This window comes from Triticum aestivum, chromosome 2A, assembly GCF_018294505.1.
Source record: "Triticum aestivum cultivar Chinese Spring chromosome 2A, IWGSC CS RefSeq v2.1, whole genome shotgun sequence".
Classification (NCBI taxonomy): Eukaryota; Viridiplantae; Streptophyta; class Magnoliopsida; order Poales; family Poaceae; genus Triticum; species Triticum aestivum.
Window position 1 is genome coordinate 386523339 of NC_057797.1, and position 11436 is coordinate 386534774.

The 11436-nt window shown below is 41.0% G+C and overlaps 1 long non-coding RNA gene across 5 annotated transcripts; it reads left to right on the forward strand.

The window, feature by feature from the left end:
* Nucleotides 1–208: 208 nt before the first annotated feature.
* On the forward strand, nt 209–9440 carry LOC123188745 (uncharacterized). 5 transcript variants are annotated; one of them, XR_006495157.1, is made up of 6 exons: nt 3179–4291; nt 4391–4450; nt 4546–4594; nt 5325–5438; nt 6498–6648; nt 8885–9440. It is a non-coding gene; the product is annotated as an uncharacterized lncRNA (long non-coding RNA). The 5 variants fall into 5 exon arrangements; XR_006495159.1 differs by lacking the exon at nt 8885–9440 and adding an exon at nt 5077–5126 and having other exon boundaries at nt 6498–8084; XR_006495158.1 differs by lacking the exon at nt 8885–9440 and having other exon boundaries at nt 209–4291; nt 4546–5126; nt 6498–8084.
* Nucleotides 9441–11436: the final 1996 nt, after the last annotated feature.

Here is an 11436-nt window from a genome sequence, read left to right on the forward strand (position 1 = left end):
TCCCACCCGACAGCGATTTCCCTCTCCTCCCTGTCAATATTTGGTAATTCAATGAATTACGGATGGCAATTAATACCTTATTTGGTAATGCATATATAACACAATCAATAAAGATCAATCACGGACGGTATCTCTCCTATTCTTTCCTTTTAACTGTTCAGTTTCCCTCTACCTTGGCTCCCTCGATCCTCTCCTTTATTCACTCCTCCCAGCCGCGAGCCGCTAGATGCCTAGCCCCCCCTCTCTCGCCTTGCTCGACTAGATCCGTCATGGGTGCATCAAGTCAATCGTGGTGGGGAGATAGAGAGGGGGCCGCCTCGAGTAGAGGAGAGGTCGCCGTTGAGGGAAGGAGAGGATGCGGGAGGCAGGTCGCCGTAGGGGGAAGAAGAGGACGCGGGAGGAAGGTCGCTGGCCGAGGTAGAGATCCGGCAGCTCTTCGTAGAGCGATGCAGCCAAGGTGCTTGACCACGCGCTGGTGTGCGTTGCGGCGCCGATGCACGTACGCACTTTTGCTCGTACCAAGGCGGCAGGGAGGGGAGGGAATAGGGGTGTAGCGCTCGATCTGGGAAGGAGATGAGTAGATGCGGCATCGACGGAGCGACACGACGATGGTAACCGAAGGAGAAGAATGGAAGAATTGATAGTGTTTTCAACTTTTTATTCATCCTTTGACAGTGTACATATACAGGAGGCAGTCATGCCTTTGTCCACTAACCACTAAAGCTAAACTCTAGCTAACAGCCCTGGAGACTAGGTAGGCAATCGTGTGCAGACCGTTGAAGCTGCTCCTGAAGATGCATTCCAACAGTGACGATCAGGGGAGACCTGCGTAAGATATGCAATTTTGCCGCTACGCTGTTGCGCTTCTATTCGTCCTACCATTTGATCCACGTTGAACATAACCTCACACCTCTATTTCCCCTGAGGCCAATATTCAGAATCCTCCCTCCATATGAAATCCTTTGATACGATATTTTATGTAGATATTGGAATTTCCACTGCCAAACTTGTTATCTGAAAATATCACTTAACCATTGGACCCTCCTTCCAGAGTAGATCGTGGTTGGCCTCCATGCAATATAGCTTTTGTTAGCTTGTTTCATTAATGATTTTTGCTTGCCATTCGGATTCACGGGAACCATGAAAGCATGAAGGGAACCTGAAGTCAAAATTCCAGGCTTTTTTCACGTGTTTAGTTCATGCATTCTGGTGATCCGTAATCTGGGTGTGTTGCTGTGAATAACTTACACTGATCCATGACAATTGTGTAATATTTCCTCTGAAAGGGCCTTGATGTATTTCACATCAGCGGAAAAGTTTACTGTCGTGTGATCAGACTGTACAATTTTCCAAACAATAGTATGCTTTGTTTTTCATTTTTTAATGCCTGAAACTCAGTTTCAGTATCCTCTCAACTTGACAGTAGTTTCATTATATTAGGGTGGAGTTAGCACTTGATCACCAATGACTTTTCCTCATAGAAGGAAGTTTTAGTACTTATTTACCAAATCAGAGTTTGTAATCCATGCTGTGTGTTAAGTGCTTTTACATTTTGAAATATTAATGTGTTTTAGAAGGTTCGTCCTCCATCGATATTATGCAGCTCATGGGCAGGATACAAAATCTTCACCTAAGAAAAACAATTGCTTTCATCGGCATACCAGGATATATTCTATAGTGGATTACACCTATGATGCACATGCACTTCCGAGAACCCCCACCCCCACCGATTTTCCTTCGCCTTCCACTGATTTTCCTCCCCATTCCACCGGGTTTTTTCTCTCTTACTAGTTTATTCCTCTGCTTGTCATGCCCGTGAAATCCCAGTGTATCTCAAATGTAGTATGGTAATTACGGTAATCAATCAATTCACATATGGTAAGGCCATAAACTCACGAAAATCTCATATATGGCAATTATGGTAATCAATCAATTCACGTATGGCAAGGTTATAAATTTGCGGAAACCAAATAATCAATTGTGGTGTTATCTAGATGTGCTTCATACCTACCAGAAATCGTGAGTTTCTGCTAGAATTGTTTACGTTGAGCTTGATGTTATATTACTGGAATATATATAGCCCCGTTGCAGCACGGGCAAATAGCTAGTCTCTAAAAAGACTTATATTTAGGAACGGAGGAAATATATGGAGAGTGATATATATATATCACCGAATAAATTCGAGACCGCATTGGTTGGCTGGTCTATCTACCCCTGAAACAAAGTCGGATGCTCGACAACAAAGCCGTGGCAAAACGGCAAAATGGAATCTTATTATTTTTTCCGTTTACTAGGAGAGACACGTAGCCACAATCCTAACTTCTTCTAACGGGTTTGCTATTTAACAATCAAGTGTTTTTCAATTCGTCAACATTCAAATTTGTGTCCGTCCGTTCTTGCGCGGAGATTTGCGCTGGTTTTCCTTTTTTTCTTCGTGTTGGTGCCCTGTTTACTCCGGTTTGTTTTCTTTTACCGGGTTCGGTTTTTCTTTGTCTCAACCCGTGACGGCGCCCGTCCTATTGGTTTTTGTCCTGTTTGAATTTTAGAGTGGGTGTCGTTCCCCTTTCCTTTGGTCATTCTGTTTCGATAAGGCTGAGGAGAAACCTCGAGCGGCGGTGGAGAGGAGGCGAGGAATAGCTCGAGGGGTGGCGGAGAGGAGGCGATTCATGGTGATTCCGAGCTATTCCACCATTGGATTTTGATCTCTCCCCCCTTTCTCTTCGCTCCTCAGCTGCCATTGTTGGTTCCCCTTGTCTCTCGCGTTTCCCGTCCCGTAGTTCCAGATCTAGGTGAGTTTCGTGGTCGTGGTTTGTGGATCGTATGTTTGCTGTTGTTCGTGGATCTGTGATAGGTGCTGCCATGTTGTTCTAGTCCGTCCAATTTCCCCACTCCATTCTGCTCGCCTGAGTTGTGTAGGAGCTTGTAGTTGTGGGTTCTAGGTCTGTAGTTGTGTAGGAGGTTGTAGTTGCGGATTCTAGGAGCTTTGTGGTTGTTTTTCTCCCCTGATTGTAGGTGTGTTAGGCTTTAGTTTTTGTTTTATTTTGTGTTGTGGTGGAGGTACACGTACTGGTAGTTGCAGTGGTGTCTGTCCCCTTGCTGTTAGACGATAGTTGTAGGTGGCTGGTCATGACTCCCCCCCCCCCCCGCCGGCAGCTGAGGTGTGACTGAATGTGTGTTTCAAGAATTCCCTCCCCGCCCCCCCCCCCCCCGACTGGTGTTTTCCACTGAAATTTCTAGTCGAATTTCAGTTTCCTTTATATTTTTAGTGTATTTTGTAGTCTATTATCAATGTACTTACCTTGTAACTATGTAATTATTCGGTAATATCAGTGTATTTATAGTCTAATATCAGTGCATTTACATATCAGTGTACTAACTATGTAATTACACTGTAGTATCAGTGTACTTACACTGTAAATCACAGTGTAATTTCAGGTTAATTTTACACTGCAATCCTAGTGATTTCAGCATGTGGTTAGTTAGTCATGTAAGTGGATCTCTCTGTATTGTAGCTCAAATTACTGTGGATCTTACCCATTTCAGTGTAACTACTGTAATATGTTTCCAGAACCTTATGGTCCCTGCTTTCACAGTGTGATACTCCCATTTTACAATGTAATTCTCCCATATTTTTTGTAATTACTGTGTAATATGTTACTAGTAGTATGATTGTGTAATTTACAGTGTTATACTCCCATATTTACAGTGTAATTCTCATAATTCTCCCATGTTCGTAATTACTGTGTAATCTGTCCTAGTAGTATTGTGTAATTTACAGTGTAGTACTTCCAAATACTGCCAGAATTACAATGTAACTTTCCTCCTAGAATTACTGTGTAATTTATCATCCAATTACAGTGTAATTTGTCGTATCAGTGTTGTGTAATTTTCTCTCTGATTCCAGTGTAAATCCTGATTACAATGTGCTAAGATATGCAAGTTTTTTCAGTGTATTCATGCCATAGAATCACTGTGTAATTTGTCCTAGCAGTTACACAGTAATTTAGCCCAACTACTCATGTATTTTACACTGTATATGCCCAGATTTATAGTGCATATGCACTAGAATCACTGTCTAGTATGCCCAGATTTACAGTGTAATTATGCCCAGATTTACCTATTTTTTAGTGTAATGTTCATGCTTTAGCTCTGTAATTTTCCGTTTTTTTAGCTTCAGAAAGTCGCTCACCAGGACGTTCCGTTAGTGTCATCTTTTGAGAATGCAGATCCTATCTGTGAACCATTCGTGTCTAATGACTTTGCGGAAGATGGATCATATCCAATGTCTACGGTAGTTATATTTCTGTTATTTTTTTCTAGTTATATTTTCTTTTTGAGTTTATGTAATCAGTTTATTTATTTTGGCTTGTTGTCTTTTTCCTTTTTTCAGGAACTTTCTGGTGATGAAGGAGCCTTTGACAAAGCTCTTTTCAAGTTCTATGTTAATCAAGTTGGTTATCTATTTTCTTTTTTTTGTTCTTTGTTGTTTTATGTTGTTGGTTATTTTCTCTTGTTGAGGTGACTTTTGGCTTTATGTTTTTTCAGAAAGTAATCACCGAAGAGGAAGTTATCATCTGCTGGTAGAAGAAATGTGGTTAGTCCTTGTCCTCTTGCCATGATGCTCTCGTTCAGTATTAGCTTGTTCATCTTATTATTTACTTTTTTGAGTGCACTTCTTTGATATCTGTTTCCTTTTTATTTGTGGTAGAGGCAGAGGCGGTCTACTGATTTCCCTACTTGTCCCTCCTTTTTCACTCATGACCATCACCACTTTACAATCTGTCTTTGCAATGACTGTTGTCTTTCTCATAGGGACTATGCAATCTTTGTCCGCTTCCTTCCTCTTGCTCCACTTATTGCACTTCATAGTTATTCTTGTCACCTCATTGTTCCTTTTTTGCTTGTTGTTCTTGATGCTGCTACTGTAGCCACTGAGAATCCAACAACTTTGGAGTAGAAATTGATATATTCCTGGCCTTCTTCCTTTGTTTTGAACTGCATGCCTATGTGTGGCTTGAAGTTGCTGCTAGTGTTCATTAGATTGCCCTCTGATGCAGCCTCTTGCTCATTTTGCAGGAATCTCTCAATGTCTTATTCGTCGAGGTATTCATTGTCATCTTGTTCATGTGAGTGCTCTGATCCTGGTATTTCCGTTTCTTCATTGTTCTGGCAACTGTTGTTTTCTCTTGTTGCTGCTGAACTGGGGTCATCATCTTCAGCCACCTGCATTCTTAGCAATTTGCTTCAGTATTTTATTTCTTACTAGTTTTAACTTCTATGATATGTATATTTGTTACTGAATTTTGGTCTTTTACCTGTTCCAGATTCATGGTGCCAAAAAGGTCTGCATGCCAGGGGTTTTGTTCTGTTGCACCTTCTTCGGTTGATGTAGTTTCAGTTTCCATTTCGTCGAATGTCTGCAGAATAGTACTAAAGCTGTAAGTAGCTCTCTTATTCTTGTCATATCATGATAGTTTATCCAAATTTTTGTCACTTACTGTTATGAGTTCTGTTACTCGGTGCACCTCCATTTGCTGAATGTACCTGTAAGAAACATGATCATAAAATATAATTATTGTTGTATTATCACAACAAATGAAACCCATCTCTTTTCCAAGAAGCTGTAAAAGTAGTACTGTTTTCATAAGAATATTTTTCTTACCTTGTATATAATGTCTGGGTGTAGGAGCGCAGTAAAAGAAAATGATTCCTGCAGTTTTTGTGTGTGTCAGATTTTGTTTTTCATGTACTTGGCATTCTCTTTTAAGTTTTTGACATCTAGTGGTACTTACATTTAGGATAAGATCTTCCTGTGACATTGACAGTAGTTCGTCTTCTGTTATTGTCCTTGTCATGTCCCCATCTGCATTTTTTGGAAAAGAAATGTGTGTTAGTACAACAAACATATGTATAGTCCAAAGGAATTACAGTGTAATTCCTGTAATCTCTAGTACAGTCCAAAGAATTTACACTGTAATTCTAGGGGGATGTCCCCATCTGTCGATGAATTACAGTATAATTCGGAAAGTTTCTGCTAGTGTAAAAATTGTGTTACATCCCATTTCCCCATTTCCCTCTGTAATTCATTGGCAGTTTTACATTGTAATTCGTTTTGAATTTTTACCCTGTACACTTTAACACTGCCAATTACTATAATTGCTACGGGATTTACACTGTAATTATTGTTGTATTGCAGTTTATTCCATAGGTAGTTCAGTGTAAGTTGATAATTTTCACTGTATTTCATTGGTAGTTACACTCTAAGTTTGTTACCATTTTAGTCAGTACCCAGTTTTTCAGTGTAAGTTGGCATGGTTTTGCTACTGGCCTGTCTATTGTCATTTCAGGCATAATGTGTTGTTGCCGTGTAATTTCTTCATCTATGCAAGTTTTTTCTACTGCTACTGATCAACTATTTGCAGAGTATTAAGTTTGCTCTACTATTGTTGTTTCTTATCCTGGTATCTAGTTTCTCTGATAAGGCACGCAACCAACAGGTTCGTTTTTGGCAGATATTTCCTTGTAAGAGAGGTGAAGCTGGTGAAGAAATGAAATACAAGGGGGTAGCAGTAGATTTGTTTCTGACCCATTGATCGTCCTGGGATTTCCAAAATTGTGTGGATGTTGTACGTCCTTGTTGCTCTTCAGGTACAGCTTCTTCTCCAGGTTCACACCCCTCTCCCATGGCTGCCTTCCTGGCATGACTTTGATCTGCAATTTATTCTTCTCCCTTCCCTTCTTCCATGGCCGCCAGCCCTAATTTTGTTTCTGTGTGCTGTGTGTTTGGTGAGATTTATGATGTTATGTAGGAGGGGTGGAGAGGGGTTTCCCTTCCTTTTCCATGCGTAACAAGTTGATGGCAAGCAGGGAAGTTGTGGCCAGTTGTTAGTTGTAGTCCACCGAGGGTTTGGTGGGGCTAGATTGCTGGAAAGCGGGTCAGGGTTTTACCCGACCCGTTTTTGCTGAAATACAGAAAATAAAGTGGCTGGTGGGAGGGTTTTTTGGGACATACATGTGTCATCTGTTTATTTGCTACGAAATTTGAATGTTGTCAAATTGAAAAATAGTCGAATGTCAAATAGACAGTCCCTATTCTAATGGTATTTTTTCTAGAAAAAGGGAAATATTTCTGACCACTACATAATTACGATGCACACAACCATACATTATTAATGCTCGAGTGACTAGCTCCAGCATCAGAGTATACAAAAAGAACATCGTATAAAAGTAGCCACAATCGGCGAAAATTAGAAAATATGCCTACAAATAGCCTACTATTGACCGCCATCCAAACTTATATGTATCTCGTGCTATCATCCCCCATTAGTTGCATCCAGATTTCGCCATTCTAACCAGGGGTAAGTTGTAATATGTGTTACTTGTTGCAATGCACATCTCAAACTTTGACTACGAAAAATTCATAGGAATAAAATTGGTACACATTATTATTTTTAGTTGGAATTGATACAGAATGTTGTTATTTTTCTTTAACAAAAGTGCTCGCGGAAAAATATACAAGCAAAAAAAGTGTTCCTGTGAAAGTTTAGCTATTTGATAATGACACATTACTCCTGACTCTTTAGATGTTGGATCATACATGAGTGGTAGGGGGTTATGGATCTTGCGCCATATGTATAGGTGTTTCCTTTGGGTATAAACCATATCTTGGCTTTTCTCTCGTATTGCTTGTGTTCTTGTTGCGGCAGTGGTGATCAGGATAAACACTACTGAAACTGGCCTGAAGGTCGAAGGCGGATGGTTGAAGAAGGGGATGGTGGTGCAATTTCTTCCACAACTTCCTTTAGGGTTTCTCTTGTCGATATGACTTGCTCCGCTGCTGGAATTTCGGGCCGGAGGTCACCCATTCGGAGCTCGGGCATCAGGCATTAATTACTTCTTTCTTAGAGTCAGGTGTGAGTTGAATTTGTTTTATTTCTAATGAGGCTTTGGGTCATTCGAGGACATTCCCCTCTTATCCTCATGGCTTGCAAAAGCATGTTGTGAAATAAACAAAATTGAAAGATACTGGATATGCTGAAATTTAGGACTTGAATACATTGTTATAACATCAATCAATCAATCAATCAATTAATGATGATTCATAGATGGATAATGGTGTCATAAACTCATAATGCCTTAGCTCAATTCAGTTAGAGGCTCCTAATGCACAAGGCATTGAACAGAGTTTTAAGTAATCGGTCGGCTAGTTCAAGTGTAACATAGCCTGATAGCATCTACGCCCATCACCCAATTCCCTTTTGTCGAAGCAAGGTTAATTGCAATGCAACACACAGTTGGGCGTGAACAGTTGGATGAATTGGCATGACTCAAGCAGACAACTGGGTGGAATAATCAGAGGTTCATATGAAAGTTCTAAGACAACAATAGCGCCAAAAGATGCAAAACCAATATGCATGTTGTAGAGATAAATTTTTTGTGCATAATCATCTATATCATGTTTTCCCGTCTTGTTGCGTGATTGTGCCAACTTCCAATTTCAATATCTACATTTCAGATTGTAGGAAAGAGGTACACACATGAAAAGTTTGAAGTAATATTGTAGTGATCACAATGGGAAAATTAGCACTTCAGCGACTTAACCTCAACAATGCATGCCCCGACTAATATAAAAATTCAATAAAATATATTGCAAGCTTATTAACTGCACAATGGTCAAGACAAGACATCAATGTTTACAAAGCATCCTGAGTATTTCCTGATGCGGAGCATTCTACGGACATCACCATGTCAAAAGTCTGTTTGGCAAGTGACACGTGCGACATCCACTTCACATACATAAAGATGAATCATCTCCTTTACACATGCTCACTTGGCCCTTCAAGGATGGTATATTACTTGACACTTCTCCCGTGTGCATGCGTAGGTATTGTCGGAGCTTCATGGATGATGAGGAGGAGTTCAAACGCCAGGGAACAACTACACCGTCCATGAGGTGATCATGGAAGCGATGATGGAAGAAGACGGAGTTGCTGAAGTTACAGCGGCCGGACATCCGGCACCTGTGCAGAAGAGGAATGAGCTGCGCCAATAGGTGGCTGAAGAGCTTCAACGGTCGGACATCCGGCCACCCTCGTACATCCGGCCCCTACCCGGATTTCTGTCCCAAAGAGTACAACAGCAAAGGCTAACAAATGGCCGGACATCCGGCATGCCCCCCAAACATCCGGCTCCTGCGGCGCAGCCACGACCAAGTGGCCATGTAACCTCTCTCCCTGACCCTTGCTTCACCTAGACTATAAATAGACCACCCCTCCTCTTGTTAGGGTTAGCAAAGCGACAACTCAGATTTGTGAGAGAGCTTTGCTCATCTACCACCTCTCCCATGGAGATCAAGACCCCTATCTAGGGAAAATCCTTTTGTACTTGAACGAATTTTTAGATCTCTCGGGTACAACACACATGGCATATACATCATAAAATTCTCACTCCTCATGTCATCTAACTTGAAATTGGAAACTTGGTTGTCATGTTACCAGAGAAAACATTAATATAGACTAATGGTTTCTGCTGAAAAGTTAAAAAAAGTTATGAGCACCAACCATTATCAAATTCTTAAGTAACACATGAAGTTACATATTGTTTGTAATAGTGTAGGCACTCAAGCTAGGATTTATTTTCTTCATCCAGAAGAGAGCTTCTTTCTGGTAGGATTTTCAAATGAAAACAAGAGTATGTGGCGGATATGCTTCCTGCATACACCAAATATTCAAGATGGTAAATTAGTTTCCATGGAAATAGGATAGTGTGAGTAAGATTGGAACTATAAGGGCACTACTATTGGAGGATACTACCACCTGGTTCCCAAAAACAACAAATCTGTGTAAATACTAAAGGGTAAGAAGGCCTTTTACTCCTACTTGAATCAGTGAAAGAGAACGAAGAACGTAGTTACCTTGACAGGGATTCAGAGAGAAGCATGTTTCAGTTTGGTTACCTACAGAGAAAACTCATAAGCTATTCTACATTCCATGGATAGAAATAATAATGTTGGAACTTGGAAGGGCGTGTTCAAGTAGTAGTCCAAGAAATAGTGTCGCAATTGAGCACAACCATTACGATTAAACGTTGAAGTTGTACAACTTTGCACTGTCACGAGAATTTCTACTATAATCACCAAACAAGGTTAAGAATGATCATTACTACTACAAAGTTGATGAACTGATTATCCTGATTGATTTTTAGTCCTTTCATTGTAACAAAAGCATCTTGCAAAATAGTAATAGGTGAATGCAGCCACAACACCACCCTGAGTATTCATCTAGAAATATGTATTTGTTGCAAAATTGACTGATATTCACCATTGTGTATTAAAGCTACAAATATAATGAGCATGCATGAAGGGAATCAAAAGATGGGATCTACATTTATCTTATTATGTCTGATCATGTCTATTCATTACCGATAGGAAAACAATATCACACATAAGTTGCTTCTTGCTTTCAAGATGAGAGGATGCTTCGGAGGATGATTCAATGGAAAGGTACATCAATCAATTACCATAATTAGATTGTTGTGACGCTTTGAGTGTCGGATGCTTATCTCGCAAAATTAATTTATGATCTCGCTTACTCCGAGTACTCGCCAACCCCTGCCTTAACCGCTACAACTCATGCACATACAATTGCATCGGTGGCGGAGGACTCCGAGTGGGGAGGGGGCTTGGTTCCCACAGGGGCTTGTTGGCGTCGATCCAGACCTCTAGGAGGCGGAACTCATGGGCATCTTTGATGTAGTTCTTAAGATGGCTTCAAATAGGATCGAGGTTGCGCAGTGACATCATGAAGTTGACGTGGGAGCGCGGCAGGCTGCAACGACACGGAGTTGAGGTAATCAGGCGTGTCAGGCAGCGGCCGTGGCAAGGTGAATCCGGACATGTGGTAGTGAGGCCGTTGGGGTAGCGTGGGAGGCGAGAGACGGCAGCGGCAAGGGTTTGGGGCCGGGTGAGGCAAGTTGTGGTCAGTCATGGGTGAGGTAGATAGGATCTAGGTAACTGTCTTTAGCGCTAAATACAGAGGCATACACCTAATGGCTTGATGCTCAACATCAGAAGGATTTTGATGTTAGATCGTTTGATTAGATGGATGATATGTAAAGTGTCTGCCGTATGTGGTGCTTTTATAGGGGTAGTAGATATGCCCAATAGGTTGAAAAAATAGCTGAATTTTTTAATACCAACCTCCATCGCTGCAATTGCTTGGCCACCCCTGGGAAATGTTAGTTTGGACGGGGCCAGAGGTGATCCTATTTTAGCAAAGTTTATAAAAAAATATGTTTCAAGCAGAAAACTTAGCAAGAAAACATTTTAGTTTTTTAATGTATAAGTATTGGGTAACTTTTTCTTCCCCTCTTGCAAGGCGGCTAGGGGAAAGCATTTCTCCCTCGATCTCCGCCGGTGAGCTTGTGAATTTTCCACCC